The following is a 25991-nucleotide window of genomic DNA, read 5'->3' on the forward strand; positions in this document are numbered from 1 at the left end:
GAATAGATATTTTTAATTTTCATGAAGTTCAGGGTATTTTTTCCCCTCTTATGGCTTGTGCTTGTGTGTCCTTTATAAAAAGCCTTTGCTTTCTAAAGTGACAAAGGTCTTCTCATTTTTCTTCTACTACCTTTGTTGCTTTAGCTTTCGTGTCTCAGTGTGCAATTTCACTCACATTGATTTGTATGTATGGGATGAGGTAGGGGTTTAGAGTCATTCTTTTTCAAGTAAATATCCAGTTGTTCCAACACTCTTTACTGAAGTAGCGTTTTTATGCCACTGAATTGATGTGGTGCTCTTGCTTGAAAGCTAGCAGACTCTACATGTGTGTGTCTAATGCAGAGTTCCATTCTGTTTCATCGATCCATTTATTTATAAAGGCAGCTATTCTAACACTACTTTTTATTATTATTTTTGTACTTTTCATTATTTCAGAGGCCATGGTTCAAACCTCAATAACTTTGCTTTGGCATTTGAAAAAGTTTTCATTTTCCTGTTCACTGATATATCTATCTATCTATCTATCTATCTATCTATCTATCTATTTATTTATTTATTTATTTATTTATTTATTTATTTATTTATTATGTGTGTGTTTATGTACACATATACACCTGAACTTAGGCATATTCATTTTTTTTAGAGTGTCCAAGATTTTAGACCTAAGGTTTCCTAAAATCTCTCTTCTTTTCCAGGTACCAGGATTAGCAGTGGCTTTTAAATTTCAGCAACACAGAGGAATTATCTTGAGAGCTTGTTTAAACAGATTCCTTGGACTTCCCCTCAAGAGGTTCTGATTCAGTAAGTCTGGGGAAAAGCTTGAGAATTTGCATGCCTCATGAGCTCAGGTGATGCTGATGCTGTGGGTTTCTGGACTATACTTTGAGCAGCATTGGTTCAAAAAAAGTAAATGGCTTTTCTAATGTTCATACGGAGGCTTGATTTGCCTTTTCTAAAGTCTGCAAACATAGCCACTAATTTATACTGTCTTCACTTGAAAGGACACCTGAAAAATCTGCTGAATGCACTGGAGCATAGAAGCCAGGCAACATTAGGGTAGATTGATGTACCAACATTGCCTCATTTCCTCCTTCCTTCCTGGAAATGGAGTTTTGGTCTGTGAACAGGGGCATGCACATCACCTGTGTATACTACAGCGGAATCTATCCCTGGGATGAACGTGCCCTGCTTCTTCTCCCTATAGCCTCTGCCAACAATCAGGGAAAGTTTTATTGTCCTCTTAAGGGTTGATTGGTCTCTAAAAACCAGGAACATTTTTATGACCGAGTCCTTTAAAACTTTCTCTGCTGAATTTATGTTTTAAGTAGTTAGCATCTAGGTGAATATTCCTGACAGAACATAGGCATTCTGAATTAAAGATCAACACGCTCAAAGCAAAGCACTCAGTCATCAAAATCCCAGTCCCAACCCCTAAGCTTCTCTTGATTTTTATGACAAGCACAAAACAGCTTTTTAGCTTTCTTTTTCAACAGATCAAGAACATGTGGGCAGAGGGACTGCACCACGACCATGTGTCTCTTAAGCAGAATATTGAGATTTGTGTGACGACTCAAGAAAGGGGCACTATTTTTTTCCTGATTGTTAAATCACCTATTTAGCCTCTGAAACCATGTTAGTGGGAAATGAATTCATAAGTAATATTTAGACAAACTGCTTTAAAGGTGCCCTTTGGAAAGGAGATAAATTATTTTCCTCTTTGAGAAAAATTAAAAATTCCCTGAATAGAGGGAAGAGAGGGGTTTCAAATGCCACCTTCACATTGTCACCAATCCCGTAGCACTCTTTTCAGAGGTACTATGAGCAGTGTGAACATCAGAGCTCAATCATTTCTGCATGGGCCTTGGAGGATTTTACAAAAAACTAGAAAGTAGATGTGCTTCCTCCTGAAAGGAAGGGCTTTTCATAATCAACGAAAAGTATATACCACATTTCTTTCAACACTGAGAAAGTCAGAGGTAAAATGAAAACGGGCCTGAAGTGACAATGTATTTCATTTCTATCAGCTCTGGACCTCTCCCTTGCACTACCGATGACACACGGGAGGCCTCTGTGCCTGAGAAGGGAGCCAGCCAGTACCTTAGCTACAATTGTTCTCCCAATTTCCAGAGCTTTGGGGTGATGAGGGTCTTCTTTTTTCTTTGAAGGAAATTAAAAGGACAGCAAATGAGCTATAGATGGAGATGTTCTAGAATTTCTCTTAAATTTGTCATGTGGTTCTACGCTGTTAAACCACATTTCCTCAGGGCTGGTAACCAGTGGTGTATGCAGGACTACTATTCTGTACAGGAGTTAAGTCTAGAGATGTCAACTCTAATATTGTTGAGACTGAGTCTGCCCCCTGACCCTTCTTTGCTAGAGTCTCAGAAAACCTTTTTACTTATATCTCCTTTGGTTCCCAGAACAGAAATCCCTATTCCAGATGGCTGGCATTAGTTGTATTTGTAATTTTTGCCCTCAAGCTTACATCACAATGCCTGAGCCACAATAAACGTGCCATTCTGTAGGATTCTCTCTGCCTTCTTTCCATCTGTCCCTCTCTCTCCACCTAGAGAGTGTGAAAGAGATTACACAACACTCAGTGAATTTTATATATACCCACATATAATACATATGCATTATACATATGCATGTATGTGTACACACACACACACACACACACACACACACACACACACAGTGGATTCTCACTGCAACCAGAAAAAAACAAATGGAACCTCCTTACCCAAACTCAGTCTCCCCCAACATGGGTATATATCCAAAAGAAATATCAAGATAGACCCTTCCTAAGGCCTTAAGAAATAATACAAAGCTTTGGCAAGCAGAAAGTGAAAATTAACCGCATATTTCATAGTGTCACTTCTTTACTCATCTCTGTACCTGAAAGTCCCATCACATAGGCACCAACTTCCATTTCACTTTTCTTTCTATCAGAAATACCTGCAAAAGCCTCCCCCCATGTCTTGTCTTACTCCCCTCAGGTCACTTCCATTATTATTGAGATAATGTGGACTTCAGTTTCTCTTACTGTACAGCTTTATTTATCCCACCATATCCCAAAAGTTGGTAGCAAAAATGTTAAAATCATTGCTTAAAAGAGGAAGGGAGAAAGGAAAGAGAAACAGGGCATGAAGAAGATAAATGGCTGTGAAAATGATTAAGCATCTTTAAATGCATTTGTCTTAAGGAAAAAAAAAGATTATACATATCTGTATACATTACATATATATCATCTCTCAAAATCAAATGTCCATACCTTAGCAGTCCTAATCTTCTTGAATCTTGAACACCAATTTCAGGGCAACATTGAGGATGAGATAATCTCCTCAAGCCACCACCAAGGGGATAGTTTTCTTAACCTCCACACGGGTTCCAGCACTGCCTTCTGAGGACAGAGGTTTCTTCCACGTCTAGAAAAATCACAAGAGAAAGAAGGTATTCACAAATAAAAACTAAACCAAAACTTGGATGGAGATATGAAATTTCAGGCCATTTGGCTTGGAGGAACTAAACAGAAGACACACACACTACACTCTGATTGGCATAAATACAAATAATAGCTGTATGGATTCAGTCTTCATTAGACTCAGGCCATCATACAAAAGCAGAAAAAGTCACTACATCCAGGCTGGCAAATGTTTTAGGACATGACTAGTCAAATTTGCTCATTTAACTTTCAGGGAAACTTAAGATCATAGAGGAAAAAAGATTTTTCCATGATAATTCATGACCTGTGGCCTAATTCCACTAGTGAATAAACACAAACAACATGACTAACACTGTAGTCTATGTTAGAATGAGACAGGGGACCATGCATCACTTCCTTACCTTGAGATCATTCCCTCACTTGGCTTTCAAGATACCAAACTTGCCAATCATTACTGGCTGCTCCCTCTTGGCTACCTCTCTGAGATCCTCTCTGTCTCAAAATGTTCAAGGTGAGAGCATCCTGGGACTCAGTCCTGATCCTATTCATTCTCTCTGGGCACTCACTCATCAGAGGGCATCTCCCAGCTCCATGGCTTGAGAAACTATTTATACACTGACAACTCTGAGATTGTCTCCAGGCCCAGATACTTCACTGAACTCCAGACTCCCATATCAACTGACTATCCAACAAATCTGCTTGGAATTCTAATAGCCATGTCAGGACATGCCCGAAGTGAAGTCCTGATTCTATCACTAACAAACACCCTCTGAATAAAAAAAAGGAAGGCTCACACTCTTCCTAATTTATTCTTTTTCAATGGCAATTTTATTCACCCCTCTGGTCAGGTGCAAACCCTGCCAGTCAACCTTTACTCTTCTCTCTCATATATACCCCATGCCTTCTTCAAAATTCAGTGGCTTTCTCACCAGAATGAATACAAAAGCTGACCACTTTTACCTGCTCCTTCACTAACATTCTGGTTCAAGGCATCATTATAGATCTATACGGCTACACAGCAGGCATGCTCAAACCATGGCTGTCACTCTCAACTTGTCCCCTGGGTAAGAGAGTGACACTCTCCTGCTCAATACCTTCCACCCCACTCAGGATCAAAGTCAAAGTCATTACAGCGGCCAAAAAAGGCACCACATGACATAGCTGTGTTACCACTCTCTTTATCCCCTACCTTCTCTCTCACGAGCCCTGCTGGCCTCCCATCAATTCCTCTATCTCTACCTGAGCTTTGGGACTTACTATTCCCTTCACCTAGAAGGCTGTTTTCCCCCTCACTACTTTCTATCTTTCTTCCACTGTGACCTTGTCACAATTACTTGAAATAGTAAACACTGACTACATCTCCACATTCCCCCTTCCCTGTTTCCAACCAAGACTTGCTCATATAGTATATGGTATACCTGTTTATCTACCTTTCCCCAGTAAAACAGAAGCTTCATGCAGGCAAGGAATTTTATCTCTGGTGTCCTGCTGTACTTCCAGCAGGTCACTCACCACCTAGCACCAATGTGGAGCTCAATACGTATCTTTGAACAAATGGACAAACAGGAAGTTTATGTAAAACTTCTCAAGAGCACTCAGATGATAAGTGGCCGAGCCAGGCTTAATGCAAAAGCATCTGTCTCCAGCATTCCTGGCTGAAACAAAAATGGTATGAAGACCTATTAGTGTTGGTAGAAGGAATAGGTTCTGTACAGTTTGGCATGTGACACAGAAGATGTATATTTGAAAAGCCAAAAATGATTTCTAGAAACTCCTAAAGAGAAAATATTGCGTAAAGTGGGATGGATCTGCTTAAATTCTTATGTTGCAAACTCCCTATTAATGCTCACCTTGTCTTTCTTAGTTTTCACTGCTCTTTCTTCGACAGTTCAGACACTTCATTCTTGTCCCTCTCTCAAATCTCAGTCCCTGCCTCAACTGAGTGAACAGGAGGAAAGAGATCCAAGATTAGATAAAGAGACAGGTTTAGGGAAGAGATATGAAGCAGGAATCACAGGACCACTGATCTAATTGGGCCACCAACAGACCAGATGCTTTTAGAGAGATCTCTTTACCTTCCTGAGAGCCTACTGCTCGCTGGGCTAAAATGCATGCCCTCCAAAGAGTTCCCAGCTAGAGAGTGAGTGAGTGAGTGAGTGAGTGAGTGAGTGAGTGAGATTACTCAGAATGAGGGAGACTTTTGCCAATTACAAGGTAAAAGTAGTCTTAAGACTGGTTAGGAAGTAGGGAACAATGTTTAAGAACTAGGGTTAGGACAGTCCTAATATTATTCACATCCTGGTTCCATCACTATGAACTGACCAAGACACTCCACCTATCACATTTTTGTGTCAGAGTGAGAAGTTAGAAACACCTGTCTCTTTCAAGGGTCTATGAAGATCAAACAAGGTAACAGAGGTAAATCACTTGTTACTGTGCATGGCCTAAGTACTCAATAGATATTTGTTCCTCTTAATTCTCATTTTTTATTGTTGCAGGCTGACACTCTGCATGAAATTTCATGATTTTATCTACCTGTCTGCAGAGTCTGAATCTTTTCTACCTTTCTGCATATATAACCACTTTCATGGCCCTTAATGTCTTTCTCTGGAAATCGTTACCTCAACTGCCCCCACATTCTAAGGGCAGATGGCAGAGCTTTGTAACATGAGAAACTCAAATTCTTTGGTTCATTTCTTGTCCTCTCACTGATGACCAGCAATTTGAGATGATCTTGGCCCTAGTATTATAGCAGGCTGATAATCAGAAACCCACAATCTACAATTATTCCTGCATTCCAAAGCCAAGAAACACAACGTTGAAAGCAAACAATACTATCATTCAGCACAATGATATATGGAGTTATTAAAGAAATTTTGCTGACTGCTTTGAGAATTCAAGTCCCAGTCTATCCAGATGCATCTTTCTTTCTTTACTCCTTAACTGATATTAAGAAACTGTCTATGTCTATGTAGCAACAACAGAAAAATATGTCACCTACTTTTCAGGTTGCTACACCACACCTAATAAAAAGTTAAGATGCTTCAGGGAAAAATCACTTCTACCCCATGGTAGGCCACTGAGGGACTTGCTCAAAAATGCATTTACCATCAAATGTTTTTTGAGTACATAAAATTTACTATGCACTCTGTTAAGGGTAGGGACTACTAATGACTTTATCCCTACCCTCTCAAAGCTTTATTCCAGTGGTTTTTCGTTGTCTTTCATAATTTCCTAACTTCTGCCCAGATACAGGAAGACATAAACCCCTAGGAAGCTGTTGAGTCACTCAAATAGTGACATAGAGTGTGCTGTTATAAATAGCCTGATCTCTGCTTGGTATAGGGAGAGAACTCTGTAATCCCTGGTTTTCTCAAGAGACAATCCAATTTCCTCAGTTTGTTCCCAGGCCCCCATCCAGCACATACCTTCTCTTCATTGATCCTGGTTTATTTCCCTCCTTCAGCAAAGAAATGAAAAGTAGTCACTAAATTCACAAGTACACATCTATCCATTAACAAGACGCTTTGTGGATGGGATGGTATAGAAGGCACTGGGCTCAGATAACACAGCTGCAGAAATCAGCTCTTTTGAAATCTTTGGAAACATGAGGAGATTAATGCTGTTCTGTGGCAAAATAAACGAAGAAAGGATATTTGAGGAATATTGTCAAAGGGAATAATGTCAAGAAAGAACATGTGTCTTCCATCACCAGCGTCTGCATGGTTACAGTTCTAATCATAGAGGTGGGTATAATCTTTGCCTGTTGGGCAGCCTTGAATGCTTCAGGGAATAGGTCATTTTTCAAAAGGTATCAATTAGCGGCTGGTTTGATGGCAGAGTGTGAACCACACCTCTCTAATGATTGGGCTGTGTTAACAATAATTCCTGTCAGTATAGAACACACACAGGCACTGATCTGCAAAGGGCACACTCCCCACAGAGGGCAGGATGAGGGAGAGTAAGAGAAGGACTTAAAGATCCTGGAAACTCTAAAATGGATCTTGATTAAGATCTCTGGATGGTGCATGCTAGGGGGAAGGGATGAACTGTGAATTGAAATCTATCAAACTAGGCTGGTTTTTACGAGAGAGTACTGCCATAGGACTTAACTTTCCAGGAGAAGCACTGTGATGATACATAAACCATGTATGTGTCCAAGGCTGTGCCTCACAGACCTACACACAGCATCTGTATTGTCAGCAACGCTTCACTGCATGTTCATTTCCTCCATTTGTATATGAGGAAGTCATTAAGTAATTTGTGTGAAGTCACACAATGAGAAAGTGACAGTCAGGATTTAAACTCAAGGTTTTGAGCTTATTGCTCTTACCCAAATATGCTGAAAAATCACAAAGGATTCTTTCCTAGATTTTCTGATTCAACTGAGTTCTGACACTTGGAAATGCTGCAGTTTTAACTCCAAAAGAAGAATTTGGTCAGTCTCCTAAGAATGTAACTGTGAAAATGGGCCCAGCCCCACCTCTGTCAAGGAGAGTGAAAGCAGACGGCAGGTTTCTTCCAAAGCCACAGAGGAGGTCATATTACACCTCCACTATTGGAATAGTTGCTTCCTGAGCAGCAGATTCAGTGAACCGAATCACCACTGGTAGTGGGACTCAGTTTGTAAAATATTACATTTCCTACCAGCTGACATTATGAAACAATGTTGGGTCCATAAAACATAGAATACTTTGAAGATCTGGGTGCTCATCTATAACTGCAATCACTACCTTTGGGCTAAATCTGCAAGCCTTCTATTTATTCCTAATCTGGACACCAAATAAACTACTAGGGAACAAAAGAAAATTTGTGTCACTGGATTTTAAGGATTACAGAAAACATCTAATGACTTTTAGATACCTGATCTCTTGCCAATTCATTAGCACCTTATTTCCTTACCTAGTTAGCCTTTTAAGTTGAACTGAGAAATCAAAAGGACTCTAGAAGAAATGTCACTGAACATTGTAATGAAACTTCAAAGAGTTTGCTAGCATCTGGGCTAATTGTTGAATTTGCTAGTTAACAAATGATTTATCTCAAAGTTCATCAAGTAGGTCAGACACTGACAGACTATAGGGAGAAAGAGAGCAGTGGTTCACAAGATGTGCTTTTAAAATTTAACAATCATAGAAGGATGGATGCCCACTCGCACTCCTTTCCATATGCACCTACCCACCATTCCTCCCAGTCTGACATTTGCTATTTTCAACATCCTTACATACAGATACGCCTTTGCTTTAGGAAATTGATCACTGTCATCAGAGAGGCAGTCCTTGTTCCCAGCCTAATAGCAAATACATGCACAACACATACACACACACACACACACACACACACACACACACACACACACAATTCCTTAAATATATCTGCCCTTCGAATGATTTGGCTATCCGGCCAAATTCTCCAACTTCCACACATGCCCATTGGCCATCGGATCTGGTAGATAGCTACAGAATTCATAGTGGTAGCATGCTATCTCACATGGCCTCAAATCCAGTCAGTGAGCTTTCTGTGCCAACTCAAACAGACAATGTTAAGTTTACCACACCTCCCTTATATGTTAGCTGGAGATACAGCTGGAGAACATACTCCATGAACCAGTGATTAAATTATCAGGGGCATTTTAAGCGGCGGCTTGCCATATATCTCTAGACACTAACCCCACAAAGAATATATCAGAGAGGGATCCCTGGGTGGCTCAGCAGTTTAGCACCTGCCTTTGGCCCAAGGAGTGATCCTGGAGTCCTGGGATCGAGTGCCACATCGGGCTCCCTGCATGGAGCCTGCCTCTCCCTCTGCCTGTGTCTCTGCCTGTTTCTCTCTCTCTCTCTCTCTCTCTCTCACTCTCACTCTCTCATTAACAAATAAAATCTAAAATATATATATATATATATATCTCTCAGAGACCTTCATCCCTGGGACTTGGTGTTCTTGGTGACATATTTAAGCTAGATTCACAATATCATGTCACTATGAGCATCAAAGGATGCCCAGCAAAAACGGATCATTCTGGGTGTTGGTCAACATGGACACCATTTTGCCTCGATACTATCAACTGCAAAGGTCATACAGGCTAAAAGTATTAGACCCCTGCCTGAGGTTGATTCCCAGCTCAGCTGCCCACTCTCTGTGTCATTGGGCATGATTTTCCACCTCTCAGTGCTTCATCTGCAAGACAGAAGGCATAATACATATTTCAAAGAGTTCTTTTTGAGGAATAATTTTAATACAATGATGTTATGTTTGAGTTAATATAATGTATTTATGTTAAAACTCATAGTGGTATGAATTTTCTATTAAATGAGCATAACAACACCTCAATGGCTCTTAACAAGGAATTTAGGAGGTGAAAAATAGTAATATGTGCAATAGTATGGGTTTTGCCTACTAGACCAAGTTGCTGAGAACATCAAATCTATGTCATGTTTCTTTTTTGGAGGCACAGAGTAAGCACAGAATGGGGAGCCATTGCATAATGTCTGTGTGTGGACATAAAATAATCATATATGTTTGATTTCCTTCACTGATTGATCTCCAAAGCAAGCTACACTATTCCTTAGCTAATTCTGTGGTGCAAAGAGGGAAGGGCAGTCTAGGGAAGGACTGAGGAGCGGGAAAAAACAAATCAACTAAGGATGAGAGGGGCAGTATTACTGTCCAACTTCCAAGCCATTAATAAAAATGTAATAGATTATCAGGGTTTTTGGTAAGTAACAAAAGTCTCAATAGCTCTTAGTTATTGAGCTTGTGTGTACCAGCACTGTACTGAGCCTACATTTGCTCAAGAAATGCCCCTAATAACCTACTGGAGAAGTGCTATGAGGATTTGCATCTTACATACAGCGAAGGAGAAGGCACAGAGTATTCAAGAGCCTCATATACAACACTCTCCTAGGTGGATTAGAACCCAGAAGAGGGGGTCCAGGCTCTGGGCTTCTAATCACTGCTATGGTCTTTCCTGCTGAGTCATGAACTCACTCTTGTCTGTGATAAAAACTGCAAATGTTTTCCCTGTTTATTGTCTCACACTGCTTATGTGAATTTTTGAGGGGTGATGTTTTCATTTTGTAAGATAAAAGAGTTAATATTCCTAAAGACAGGAAAGAATATCCTAGAAAATAAAAATACTAATAAATGCCTAGAAAAATACTCAAGGTTATCAACAGGAAGCTTACAGAAAAAGAATTGCAAACAGCCTATGAACTCAGCGACACTCGTGTTAAGAAATCCAAATTATGCATGAGAAAATTAGAGCATCAATGATGCTAAAACTGGAAAGAATTCAAATACCACAAGTATATTTAAATCAATGAGTTTACAATGAGACCGAGAAGAAGAAGAAAAAATTCTCACTGGTCACCTTTGGAAGGTGCTAGAGAACCAAATCATTATTTTGAAAATAGTAAATAAATGGAAACCAACCTTCTCTCCTGTTTTTCCTTAGGACCTATAATCAAATACTGAAGAAAGGAAGTTTCCATTTGTAGAAGTCTCTTACCAAAAACTGAAAACAACATAATAAATTTGGAATGCCACCAATGTTTAACTCCTAATGAAATAATGCACCTAGGTAATAATTATCCATGACTACCAACATCATCAAAGAAAGATTTGGAGGCACAATAGCTTCACCTAGGAAGCAGTCTAGCCAAACCATGCAACCTGAATGAAAGCAGCTAGCTTACAGAAAATGCAGGGATAGGAATTTGCTTACACAACACAGGATACAATCAGCAACATCCAGGCTGTGGAACTGTCTGCAGGATAAAGAACCGGATCACCTTCAACAAATAAATCACAGGGAGAATAATGAAGAGGGATGGGAACCTACAGATTAGAGAGACTTCAGAAACACACAGTCACTCCTAATGGATGAAAGGGATTTAGATGTTGATATACAAACAAGATGAAAGAAACAATTATGAGCAGTAATCTCAAAAAAGACTAGATATTTTCCAGTACAAAATAATTATTAATACATTTGGTATAATAATGACATTGTTTTATTTACAAAAAGGATGCCACCTTTTAGAGATGAATACTGCAGTATTTAAAGAAGAGATGTTATGGGAAGGAATTTACTCTAGTGGGGCCTGAGTGATGCATACAACCAGACTGGTAAGTCTTACAGCTGATTTATGCTTACCTAGGATTTCATTACCCTGTTCCCTTTACTTTAAAAATATTTAAAAAATTTTTTTAAAGATTTAATTTATTTATTCGAGATTGAGAGAGAGAGAGAGAGAGAGAGGGAGGGAGGGAGGGAGAGAGGGAGACAGGGGCAGAGACACAGGCAGAGGGAGAAGCAGGCTCCATTCCATGCAGGGAGCCTGACATGGGACTCGATCCCAGGTCTCCAGAACCACACTCTCGGCTGAAGGCAGCACTAAACCGCTGAGCTACCTGGGCTGCCCTAAATTTTCCATAATAAAGTAAACTGGTTGCCAGATTTTTTAAAAAGCACATAGAGCAAATGTTTAACAAAGAAAGAAGATGATAAAATGGTAATAGTTGTCTCTAGGTGGTAAAATTATGTAGGATTTTGACCTCTTTAGGACCCATTATTTTTTGCTCTTCCTGAGCAAGTGACACTCTTACAGATAGAAATGGGAAATTTGTTTTAAAAACACTTTTTTCCTATATTAAGCTTTAACCATTAGTGTTTTATTACTTAAACATTTGGGAAGCAAATATGTAAGATCTTAGGATTTACCAACCTGGATGGTGGACACAAAACCATTCATTTTATCATTGCCCTTAATTTAAAAAAATGTATGTATAATAAAATATTATAAAAACTGAAAATAAATGGACTGTCCTATTCTCTCTGTTAGGTCATATTGATTGCTTTCTCCAAAGTGACATCTAGAGGTAAAGAGTGTCCCAAAATTACTTTACTTTAACCATAAATCTAGGAAGGATTTTTGCAACCATTTTCAGGGAACTGTGTAAGAGATGCTAGGAATCTGCCCTCCAGGGAAGACCACAGAACAGCTCACTAGGAGTCTGTTGATCTATGTATTTTTAATTATTTTTTATTTTTAAAGGAATTAAGATATGACCTATAATTCATGACTTTGAAGGGATTTTACTGTAATAATGTTAAAGATTTAGTACCAAGTTCCAAGGATTCAATTAAAAACATTTCAAAGAAAAGAACTGGACAGGATCACAGGAGCCAGACAGTTGAACTGTACTATTTTGCAGATGAGGAAAGTGGCTTGTCCAAAGTCACGAAACGATTGGGGTCAAATGAGTGACAAGAATCCAGCTTTCTAATGCTCGATTCCCATCTTTCAGAACTATGCCACCCTAAACAGCATCTTCCCAAATACTTCTATAATCTGGCACAACTACACACCTGCATTATATCTATTATCAAAAAACCAATAAGAACATATAGGACACAGATGGAGTCATGGTTTACATGGGGGTTCCTGAGAGGAGAACAAGGGGTTTATTTTTATATAGGTTATTACAGCAGTTTTGGGTTGATAGCAAACTGGAGCAGAAAGTACAGGGAGTTTTCATATGCTTCCTGTCCCTAAGCATGCACGGCCACTTCCATCATCAACATCCTGGACCACTGCTATATCTGCTACAATCAATGAACCATTACAATGATCCATCATCATCACTGAAGGTCAACAGCTTACCTTAGGGTTTCCTCTTGGTTTTACACATTCTATGGGTTTTGACCAATGTTTATTGGCAGGTCTTCACTGAAACTGTATTATAGTTTCTGTGCCCTAAAAATCCTCTGCACTCTATCTGTTCCTGCCTCCATTCCCTCTAATCTCTGACAATTACTAATCTTTTGAAATATTTCTATAGTTTTGCCTTTTCCAGAAGGTCATATAGTTTGAATCTCCTAGTACGTAGCCTTTTTCAGATTGCTTTCTTTCATTTAGCAATACACTTTTAAGTTTCTCCAGGTCTTTCAGTGGTTTGACAACTCCTCTCTTTCAGCACTGCATAATATTCCACTGTCTGGATGGACCTCAGTTTCTTTACCCATTCACCTACTGAAATACCTTGGTTGCTTCCAAGTTTTGAAAATTATGAATAAATCTCTTCTAAACATTCATGAGTAGGTTTCTGTATGGACATAAGTTTTCAACTCCTTTGGGTAAATATCAAGGAGCACAATCACTAGATCATCAAATAAGAGGATGTTTAGCTTTCTAAGAAACTGCTAAAGTGTCTTCAAAGTGGCTTCAAAGAGGGGTTGCAAGGTAAAAATCAGTAAAGTGAAATCACATAAAACCAACATCATTCTTCAAAATATCTTAGGAAGGCAGTATGTTAACTGACAGATTTCAGAAGACACTAAGCTCTAAGTTCTGTGAGGGTGAGTAATCTTTCAGTAGTTCACCATATCTTTGGTAGCATTTCTAGTACCTAGCATGGTGCTATATAATAAATGCTCATTTCTTCGTTAAATGAACAGACCCAGAGGGGAAAATCTTTTTTTCCCATTTTGTAGCACATATTTCTTTGGTTGAACAATAAACAAAAGGAAGACTTGGCTTAGGGGCCCTGTAGTTTGAAAAGTAAGTAGTATTAAGGCACAGAACTTCACTCACACCAAATCCTTACTGTATAGGGGCATCAAACACTGAGTCAGACACCGAGGAAAGCAGAATTCAGCTTCTCTTACTCGGGAGCATGTGCTTATTGCATGGACAGAACCCTCTGTGCTATGGAAATGGTTCTCTGTTATTTGCCATGCACGTACAGTTGAATTTGCATAAATTAAATGCACATAAGCTGAGACTCCACTATAATTGCAAAACCATTGCATTGGAAATAAGCTTTCACTGAAATCACATTAGAAACCAGAAAGATTAGATTTAAAAACATATTTAGCCCCATCAAGAGGTAGATTATGGAATGTTTATAAAACAACACAGATATACATTGTAGGCCAGCAAAGAGCCCGGCTAGGGAAAGGAATAGCCTTGTCACCTCAACAAGGAGAAGACAGCTGTCATCTAACTTCAAAACAAGGACTATGGAGTCCCTCAAACCTTTGAACCAAATTCTTGTTCTGCAAACTTGAAGCAATCCATCTACTCATCTGGCTTCAGTGTTCCATGCTGTGAAAGGAGAAAAGATTATAGGACAGGTCTTGTACCCTGCTTTGATTTTCAAAACACATACAAAATCATAATAACAATTCCTTAAACCCAGGTATGAAGTACTGGGAAATACAGGTTTGCTGATCCTAAACCTTCCAGAATCATCTGTTTTCCCACCATAACACAAGCTAAGTTACAACTCAATATTTATTAAGAACCCACAGAGTTGTATGAATTACATAATGGTGCCTCAGATAGCTGGCTATTATTTTTCCCTCACTTCTTACTAGGCAAATGTGAAGTTAAATTAGTCACTTATTATAAAGTTCTCTGAAAACATTAAAGTTGAAAGAAATGCCAGATAATTGTTCTTAACCATCTGGCACCAAGGGATGCTCATGGATTTACACGAACCATTTAGCTGAAGTCCAAAAACGTCTATCTTAATTTTATATCTCACTCAAAGTTCTAAGTTGAGAAATTTCTAAGAGGAGAAGAAGGTTTATTTTTGTTTAAACGGGTCAATCCTTAAACTTGTTCACAATTACACGAAAGCATAAAAATAATTTTACCTCTAGCCTCTGGTTTTAACAAATAAACTTAAGGCAATGTCACACACTCTACCTGTCAATACGCACATGCATGTACATGCACACAGACTACACATTGTAATGGTAAGCTGTGGTTGCTTTTCTAAACCATTTCACAGGAAGAGCCACACATCATCTTGCTAAGAAGCCAGCACAGCTGCCACTAAGCAGCTCTACTGTAATACCTCTCACAGTGGCCCCTCCAGCCACTCTGGGCTATTCTCTTCTCCTAGATGGAGCCCCTAAAAGCACAACTCCACTTATCTGGAATATTTCTACAACCTCTTCACTGGTCTTTAATCAACCCATCTTGGGCTGCTCCCACTCCTTTTTCAATGAGGTTTTAAAAATAAGCCATTTCTACTCCTCAGCCTAAACTTTCCAAAGGTTTCTCACTGTTTTTAGAATAAGATCTCAAAATCCTTGATGCAGTTTAGAAGATCTGAGATCTGGCCCATTTCACTGGTCTCACTGTGTGTTCTACACCTCCACCTCCTAACGTGCACCAGCCATACTGGTCACACTTCTGTTTGTGTGAAGCATCAACTATTCTCCTTCTGACCTTCAGTCTTGAATACACTGGAAATAGAAAGGCTGATCTTTCCTCCACACAATCTCAAAAAAGGTATCAAAATAGACTTGGACTCTCTCCCCTCCCAGCACCATTCATGAGGAAGGTTGGTTCACCAGCCCAGGGAAGTTCCATATGTCCCATGGATCTCAAAGTAATGACCTTCCTTCAGTAGTAGAAGTATGTCCTGTTTCCTGGAACTGTATTTTCTAATAAGTTTTTCTCATTGACATATTATCTTTCTTATTCTTCCTTCCCCACCACAAATCTCAGACATTTCATTACACATTTATCGTTCCTGTGTGTATCAACTGGCAACCTGCATGCTAAACTCACTTCTCAAGCACGAATGGAATCAATTGAGCTACTCTCCTGGAACAGTGAGAAGAAAATTACTTATCTTTCAATGATTTTATGACAAGCTCCAGCTTCTGAAAATTACTGGATATTACTCTAAAAATAAAACATTACATATAATTGCCCCTTAGAATGGAACAAATCATTATATTAATTTGAAAAGTTATTTTGGAGATGGGGAAAGAGTACTTATTTGAAAGATAAAATTGCCAATGTACATGAAGAAGCTCAATTGGAGAGGAAATAGGAGAAATGGCTCCATGCTTTCTCAAAGTCATTGCATTAATGCTGCTCACCAACCCAATGCTGTAGTCTTCCACGGAGGGAATTAACATGAAGTATGCTGAAAGGAGAGGAGAGAAAGAACATTATAGGTGAGTGAAAAAGATATAAGTCCTATTCATAGCTATTGACTCTGTTTTTCTTCCTAACTTGATAGGGAGATTCTGTTATCATCCCCACTAAACAGGAGAGGAAAACAAGCAACTTGCCCAAAGTAGTAATGCTGGGATTTGTATTTAGATGGCTTAAATCCAGGGGCACCTGTGGCTTAGTTGGTTAAGCTGTCTTTGGCTTAGGTCATGATCCCTGGGTCCTGGATGGAGTCCCTCATCAGGCTCCCTGTTCTACAGGGGGCCTACTTCTCCTTCTCTTTCTGCCTGCTGCTCCCCCTGCTTGTGCTCTCTGTCAAATAAATAAATAATATCTTTAAAAAAAAAAAAAGATGGCTTAAATCCAGAGTCTACACTTACAACTATGGCACAACACTGCTTCTCAAGTCTTAAAGGAAGTCAGACAAAAAGGGATATGTTAAATATTACACTTTGACACTGATCTCCAAAGAACAGGTAAGTTAGCAGTTTCCAATAATGCAAGAACAGAAATGCACAAAAAATGAAGAAAACTAAGTCTTAAAGATCTTCTGACTGGCCCCAAATGATGCAAGATCTCCTGATTCCTAATCTGTAAGTGCCCTCAAAACCATGGTTTCTCATTTGGCTAATATATAGGTAGTACTTTTCTTTTTTTTTTAAGATTTTTTTTCTATTCTTTTACTTATAAGTGACACACACACACACACACACACAGAGGCTGAGATATAGGCAGAGGGAGAAGCAGGCTCCCCATGGAGAGCCTGATGTGGGACTCAATCCCAGGACACTGGGTTCACACCCTGAGCCAAAGACAGTTGCTCATCTACTGAGCCACCCAGGTGCCCCATAAGTAGTACCTTTCAAACACTTGTCTCTATGTTGACAAATGCGTGAGACATAAAGGATGGTTTGAGAGAATTAAGTACCAGACTATGTGCAATCATCAAAACATAACCTTCATCTGGATCATCACAGGGAGGGTAATGTCCATGAGCTCTGAGGCTGAAAAGTGTTCACCTGGATGAAAATCTAAAAGGAGGGGAAGATATGTGAAGACCTTTCTAGGCAAAATAAAACTCCTCCTAGGAAAGCCTGGAAGAAAGAACATTGTGCTTTCCAGGATCTTAAAGAAGTCCTATAGGGATGGAGTTATGCATTTTCAGGATGGAGCATTAAAACCATTATAATGGAGAAATAAATTGGGATGAGACCACATAGAGCCATGCAGGCTACATTAAGGAGTCAGAACAGATTACACACTCTGTAAAGTTAAGGAAAGAGCAAGATTTCTACCTTGCATGGTTCCCCTACTGAAACCATCCCACTACACCACACCCCTACCACTGAAAAATCAGACAAGAATCAAAACTGAGTGAATGAAATCTGTACAGGGTCAGACAGGAAGCCCATAAAAACAGCAAGTCTAGATGTGAAGAAAGAGAAGAGAAAAGGGTGCCCAAAAGGGGAATTTTACTTCCTAAAAAGGCAAGCAACTAAAGGGTGGCTCAGAGAGATGAGATCAAAAGATCTATCATGGTATGCTGAAGTCAGCTAGCAAGAGTCATGCTCCTTATCCAGGAATTTTGTGAGCTGGTTGTTAAATCATATATCTTGACGCCAAACATGTTGGGAATATTTACACTCTTAATCTTGGCCAACACTGTAAGACAAGGTGTTCTTTTCTGGAGAGCTGGTTTATCAGTACACCACCACCTATACTCACTGGTATTATTGCTGTTGTTGTTGGAAAATAACTAGACTACTACAAAGGAGTCATTCTCAATATTTCCCTATTACCTTATGGACTCCTTAAGTATTAAAGGCTAATAAACCTGAAAAAAAATCAGCGATGGTGCATTTCATCACTCCTTCATGTTGGCTGACTCACTCACAGTGAAGTAAATACTAAGCTGGATGAACCCTTATATCCTTGAATGTCTATTTGTGTAGATACACAGCTCAACAAAATGTATTAAATAAAAACAATACATTTCTTAGAAAGGCAGTAGGACTTGAGATAAATTTCATCTGTGGATCTTAACACTGCCCAAGGTATTAAATGCCCTTAAGATCCCTAAGGGAACTATAATTAGGAATTTTGAAAGTCTGTTTCAAATGAATAAAATTAAGGACACAACATAAAGATATGTTGCATAGAATTATAGAAAGTAAATATCCAGCCACTTTCCCTATTAATATTTATAACGGATCATATTTATTTAATGTTTGGTAAATGTACAAGGCATCCAGTCTCATAACACACTATACCCAGTTATAACTATTATCCCCATTTTGCAGCTGAGAAAATTCAGGCCTATAAATTAGACAGTTTGCCCAAAATCATATAGCTATTAAGAGGCAAGAGCTCCCAGTTACTGATCCCATAGCAAAAGTTCTTAAAATCTATACACAGCTGCCTCACAAAGTTAAAGTCATTAGCTAATACTACAGAATGCAAATAGTAAAAAGTAATTAACTTTTAACTTTCAAAATTAATATTAAAATTAAACAACATTTACTAAAAGGCATAAATCTTGTTTACTCCCATTTTTCTGTCAAAATAACTGGTAGGCTCAGAATTAGTTTCCCAATTGCAAAACAAACTCTCTAAAGTGGCCTACAATACACCAATTCATCAAATTAGACAATACTCTTCATTATTTTTTTTTTACTCTTCATTATTTTTATAAAATATAGCAACCAGTGCTCACGTCATGAGCTGCAATTGAAGCTGCTCATCTACTTTTATTCTATCTCACACGTTTCTATCCCAGCAAGCTGAGCAGTGCACATTCTGAGAGGTGACCATGTCAGTTCCCAAACCTGCTCATTTCAGTTATGCCTGTTTAAAAAAGCACATTTCTGCAGTATTTACTAGTAATATTATATAAATAAAAATATGTGGTAAAAAAAAAAAAGAACCCAGAACTTGTTTCCATAAAGAAGTTGAAAAATCATGGTAGAAATACAACTGTAACATAGTAGAACTTAGGAACTTGTATGAAAGATCCATCTATAAAATGGGATAGTTGATTGTGGGAAGGACAGAATGGTTGTCTACTTTGGTTCACTTTAGAATTCAAAGACTGAGAGCTTCATGGAACAAGTGGTGTTTGGTTTAACTTTAAAAAATTACTAGCATTTTACAAACCAGAAATCACACAAATTTAAGTTACTATGACCAATATGGACCATTAATAGAGTCTAATTTAGGACAATAAGAGTTTTAATTTAGAACATTTTACAGAGAACTATTGAATTGGAACAGAATAACAAGGGGAGAACTGCCAGTACTGGTAATTCTGATTATAGAGGTTTCAACTTGAAACCAGGGATTAGAGGATGAGCTTCAAGGGGGTTCCATTAACCTCTGAAATTTAAGCACAACATTTTCTTATTTCTATGTTCCTAAGGAGAAGGACCACAGTTTCTGATCCAAAATAAGACTTAGAATTGGTGACTTACAGACTTATTTCAAGGTAATTTTAGGGCTAGTGAGAAGTATGTTAGTTGTGATTTCCAATTTTATTTGTTTTTAAATGTCAATAATAAGTATCAGAAGTAATAGGCAGTGACTCTGGAAAGAAAAAAAATGCTGTCCAGCACTTTTTTGCTGTCCAAATAAAATGGAGTGACCATATACTGCATTTAGAAAAATTCTGAATTGGACCTAAGCTAACAAGGACCATGTCACATGGTAATCAAGGGGAACAAATGCATTCTGTAACCAAAAAAGAGCATAACAAATAGGATACACATTTTCCAAAAGTTACTAACCAAGAATTGAAGTCTTTCACCCTGAAGGTATTTCATGCTAAAATAATGCATCACTGGAGAGTGAACTAATCAAAGATAAATATACAAATGTGTTTTAATAAACAACATCACTAAAGGGGGGGATTAACCTTACAGATGTATCAGTGAGCAAAGAGAAGCAGTGGTGCTTATCTCCAAAGAGAGAGTAATGGGATACACATGCTCATTCTAATACGCCCCAGAATTTTACTTTTAGTAGTGTGCTTCAAAGTGGTTGAGCTGTTAAATATAGATCATTAGTCAGTGCATGTTTAATTATATACCAGTATTTCTTGGAAGATTAAAAATGTCTACAGTTCAATTATCCCCACATAGCAGGTCCCCTTTTCTGTTCATTCAGCTTGTAACAATGTAGTCACAAAATATATTGTCTTAGATTAAAATCTGTTTGATAGTACCCCACAGGGCTGATTTCAAAGGGGAAAAATATACCTACTTCACTTCTCAGGGAGAACACAAGCTACTGCTTTGTATCTTTCTACAGTCAGTGGATTCTAGAGCACAGCAGTGACCCCCTCAGACCCTCCTCTTCATCACCAGTGCCACACAACTAACACACAGCTGGCTTTTCAAATCCAAGTCATGCAAAATGGCTAATATTTCATATAAAAGATTTCAACTCTGGTTTTGAAGTCCTCTCTCCATATAATAAGCCTTTCCTCTTTAGAGATTTGGATTACTGTAGGTAGTTAACCAGCACAGTAACATTCTGATGAAAAACTAAGTGATCTTTTACAAGAAGAGACCATTCTTCAGAATAGAAAAAGAAAAGAAAAGAAAAGAAAAGAAAAGAAAAGAAAAGAAAAGAAAGAAAGAAAGAAAGAAAGAAAGAAAGAAAGAAAGAAAGAAAAAAAGAAAGAAAAAAAGAAAGAAAGAAATGACAGTGTTTAAGTCCTCAGTTTAAGGCAGAAGACCCAGAAAAAACAATTTATGGTGCTTGGAATAATTTACTTGATTACACGTACTACAAGTATTTTCCTTCATGTTTTTGTAATGAACCTGACCATGAAAAAACAAATTTACGTCTGTCATCTGTCTCATTATGAGCTGAGCTCATTTGGTGCAGAAAACCTACAGTTTAATTGCTTGATTTAAATTTGGCTAGTAGAATGCATACAGAAACATTACTCTTTTAATTATGTTAATTTATAACTGAAAAACTAAATTTACAAAGGCAATAACATTAATTATTTACTTGCCCATTAAAGCTGAATATATATTACCAAGCTAATTGGTTTCATAAGTCTGCCAAAACATTAAAAACAAGTTTGTTCACTGATTTATATGGGAAGGTACACATATTCTCAGTAGGTTATTGGATTACATGAAAATATGTGTAAAATACTTCATCTATACAATATTCCACATATATTCTTCCTTTCTGGGTTAAAACACATTTTACAGTAGAAATAGAGGCAATGAACATTTATTCAATGTTAATTTTATCTCATACTATATATGAATTATCCAATTTAATCTCAGAACTGAATACTAACTAGCATTATTTCCTTTGTAAAGTTGAAGGAAAAAAAAAAAAGTTTGGAGAGATTAAAAAGTTTGCCAAGGCAAAGACCAAGATAATCAAATTGAGGCCTTGCCCTAGAAAGAATCAACAATTTACCATTTATGCTCTATTGTTCTAATACCTGTTATTCACAGCATATGGGACACTTGCTAACTCAATATGATTCCCCAAGGAAAAAACTTGCTTTAATATCAAAATCAACTACTTCAATGAAAAAATTAATCATAACCTCATATGGATATTGGCATAAAAAACAACCATAAAGCACAGAAATTACAGATTAGTCTGTACCCCTAGTGACCTTAAATCAGAAAGGCACAAGGATAAAGTCCAGAAAATACACTTGAACCTTATCTCTACAGTAGGATTCAATATTAGGCAGGTTCCTCTTAGACCACAACTCAACAAGGGGATTACAAATTAGAGAGGATAATACCCATCTTACTACCCTCTTGGGTATAGTGTGAAGATCAAATGTGAAATGGGATAAGAAAGAGCTATGAAAATTACTGAGCATTATGCAAATCCAAGTGAATACAATTAGTGTTAGACAGTCTTGCACCTAAGGAATTCCCATGGAATTTAGTCTGAATTTATATGGAGACTAAAATTTAACTATATTCTCATGTAACTTGAAAGGCTTCTAAAATTTCTCTAATATAAAATTTAGCCAGTATCTTGTCCAGCAAAAATTTCATTAATGTATCACCTTAACAAGGTACAATTAGCAGTTTCTAATTAATATGCAATAAAATAATTGTGAAATGTCTTCAAAAGGCTTTGGGTCATTGTATATTTTTGATATCCACCAAAAAAAACAAAAACAAAACAAAATAGTAAGCATGTATTTATTCATGCATACTTTAAATCATACAACTGAACTGCTAATAGTTACAGAGCAATTAGGGCCATATTCATATGTAATGAAAAGTGAATGTTAGCATTTTCTAAGAGATTTAAATTATTCTTTGAATGTCCACAAGTGTACTGGAAGGAAAACAATATTCCACCTTAGCTGACTTCCTGAAACATTTCCAAACTTGGCCCAATGATTTTAGGAAATTTCTATAGCAGTTCAGGATGTATTATAGCATATTAAATTATGTCCTAATATTGCTGTGGAATACCTCATATCATTCATTTTGATGGAGTTTTGCTGAGGGCCAGAGGACTGAAATCATCTAATCAAGTTTAAATAACACCTTGAGGGGTACCTGGCTGGCTCATTAGTTGGGCATCTGCCTTTGGCTCAGGTCATGATCCAGGGGTTCTGGGATCGAGTCCTGCATCAGGCTCCCTGCAGGAAGTCTGCTTCTCCCTCTGCCTGTGTCTCTGCCTCTCTCTCTCTGTCTCTCATGAATAAATAAATAAAATCTTTAAATAAATAAATGACACTTTGGGTTTTTTTATTCAATATTTAAGCACTATTATGTTAAGTCTGTGGAAAGACACAGGGTATTTCTCATAGAGGGAAGAGACATGTACACATCTTATATCCCTTACATTATTAAAATGGAAAAAAATTATTGTGTCAAACTATGAAATAAATACATGAATGCATGCATCCAGCATCTCTTTAGAGCCCACAAAGTGTTAAAAGAAATTTCAAATCCTGAAATTTCAAATAAAAGAAGTTCTTCAGAATGCCAAGGTATCTTACCACCACCACCCACAGCAGAATAACATTATTCAACATCAGAACTGGACAGGACATCCTATGGGCCAATATTTCACTTCTCATTTATGAAGTCTAGAGTAGACATGGGGAGCTGACAACTCAGCTAATTATTCTGACATCAATGGAATCTGGATTTGTAATAAAAAGTTCTTGAGATTCAACTAGAAGCATCTAAAAACTTACCAAATCAAGAAAATCCAATCCAATTATTGAGTTTTATATACTGATTTCTTTGAAGAATTGCACAGAAAACTTGTCATGAATTAAAGTAGTAAATATGGCCTTTGAGTGAACTACTAAATCACATTTTACTTGCTAAAACAGGTTGAGCATTGGTGAAAAAATAACATTTAATTCAACATAGTTTTGCCTCCTTTGAATTATAAACATTCATCAAAGGAGAACTGTCATAGAGGAAAATAAACACACACACACACACACACACACACACACACACACACACACACTTAGTGGGCTCTCACTGAGTTCCTAAAGGAAATGTTGATTAAAACTCTGTGTATTTCTCTCGGGGTGCCAGGCTGGTTCATTCAGTAGAACATGTGACTCTTGATGTCAGAGTTGTAAGTTCAAGCCCCATGTTGGGTGTAGACATTACTTAAAAATAATTAAAATCTTTAAAGTTTCACATATTACTCAATTAAACTATAATGGCATGCTGGAAAAGAAATAGAAAAAAATAGCCTAATAGACAAAGCACCAGCAGTGCAAAGGATCTATAGAATTGATGTAAAACTGATTTGCTAAGCAAATAAGCATCAACATTTGTTACACGTGTGACTTCTGAAAATTCTCAGAAACTGCTGAAATCTGCATGTATACATCAGCTGGCTTGAGTCACCAAACATCACAATATACAGAACTATTTCAGTTACGAATTGCTGTGTAATTTAAGCAATTAAAGTACACTTACCAAAATGCCACAATAGTAGGCTTCAGAAACTTTTGTTTTCAAATATAGAAGATAAGACATTTATAAGTAACTCAAAGAAGAAATAAAGATTCATCAAAGGAGAACATCTCTAGCTAAGGGCAAAGGCATATGTCCATACTCTGGGCCACCATTTTTGTGCTAAAACAAGATTCTCTCCAACCAAACACACAGCTTTCCCTGGCTTCTCACCTAGAATATTCCTATTCTACTCCTGGCACATCAAAGAGGTAAGAGCCTATATTAAACAAGAGATTTCACTGCATGAACCCAAATAGATTTCATCCTGTGTATCCTAAGTTGATTAGATAGAAATGGCACATGCTGCATCATAGGAAAATGTCTAATGGAATCTTCAACAGGCTAGTCCATCATCTGAACATTTCTGTTTAGACACAGAAAGAATTTCAGTGCTTTGCATCTAAAATCAAGGTAGACTGTGGCAATCCTTGAGCAATCTACTAGCCTAAGGGCTGCTTTGAAAAGATATTCAAAAATCTTATTAAAAAATATCAGAAAATATTCTTTAAAAAAATCTCTCAAATACCAGCAGAGCCTATCTTTATATCCTCCCTCCTTTGTAGGATGCTCAATTAATATTTGTTGAAAAATGATCAGCCAATTCCTAGTTTATCTTTTGTAAAAGCTGTGGTTTTGATCTAATAGTCATGGCTAAAGAAAAACACTATTGTACCAGGACAAATGAAGATGCTGAGTAATTACACCAGAATCATAATCATTTTTGGATTTCTAATAGCAAAAGGGAAAGTTCTATAAGAAATCCAAATACTTCATACTGTCCATGCTATGGTAAAAAAAAAATTTTAAAAACACATCCACATACACATGCATTAGAGATATCTGCTTATATGTTGGACATATTTCTCATCTCCTTGGTAATAATTAGAATTTTTGACATTCCCAGGTGATAACCATCTGATAAAGTATAAAAAACCATATCACTTTTCATGCTTTTTCTGTTTTAAGCCAATCCTATTCTTTCCTAAGGGAATTAAGAAAGAGTGAGGGTTTTCATTGGCTCTAGACTGATCAATATAGTAAGTTGTACCATTACTTAACCTAATAATGCTCTCATGTGAACAAATCTGAATAAATACAATCATTTCAGATTTTTACTCCTTACCTCTTTTCCATTATTTTGTAGTATGTCAATGCATCATTTGGAGCCTGTTCTGCTTCAATATGGTGCTATGCAGATTAGACACAAGGAGTCGAAATATATATACAGACTATTACATATATGTGAACATCTCCTTATGAAAAATTATATTCTTGTGAAACTCTTTACCACATAAAAAGTTACAAAGTAAAAACTTACAACTTTCCACTGCTTATACTAATATAAAAAACAGAGAGGTATCTTAGTCATCGAATGCTGCCTAACAAATTATTAAAAACTTAGTGGCTTAAAACAACCACCATTCATAGTCTCACAAATTTCAGGGGTCAGGGATATGGGCACAGCTTATCTGAGTCCTCTGCTTCAGCATCTTTACAGGGCTCTAATTACAATTTTGGTCAGGTCTGGGAATCTCATTTGACACTCAACAGGGGTAGGATCCATTCCAAGCTCAGGTG

General features: G+C 37.6%; 1 protein-coding gene across 1 annotated transcript in view; it reads right to left on the reverse strand.

The window, feature by feature from the left end:
• Positions 1-25991, reverse strand: part of SGCD (sarcoglycan delta) — a 910945-nt gene that overhangs the window by 550084 nt on the left and 334870 nt on the right. The window contains exon 2 of the mRNA XM_038534931.1: positions 3275-3428. The gene's annotated coding sequence lies outside the window, so the exon portion shown is untranslated. The remainder of the gene's footprint in view (positions 1-3274; positions 3429-25991) is intronic.

Source organism: Canis lupus, chromosome 4, assembly GCF_011100685.1.
Source record: "Canis lupus familiaris isolate Mischka breed German Shepherd chromosome 4, alternate assembly UU_Cfam_GSD_1.0, whole genome shotgun sequence".
NCBI classification, from domain to species: domain Eukaryota; kingdom Metazoa; phylum Chordata; class Mammalia; order Carnivora; family Canidae; genus Canis; species Canis lupus.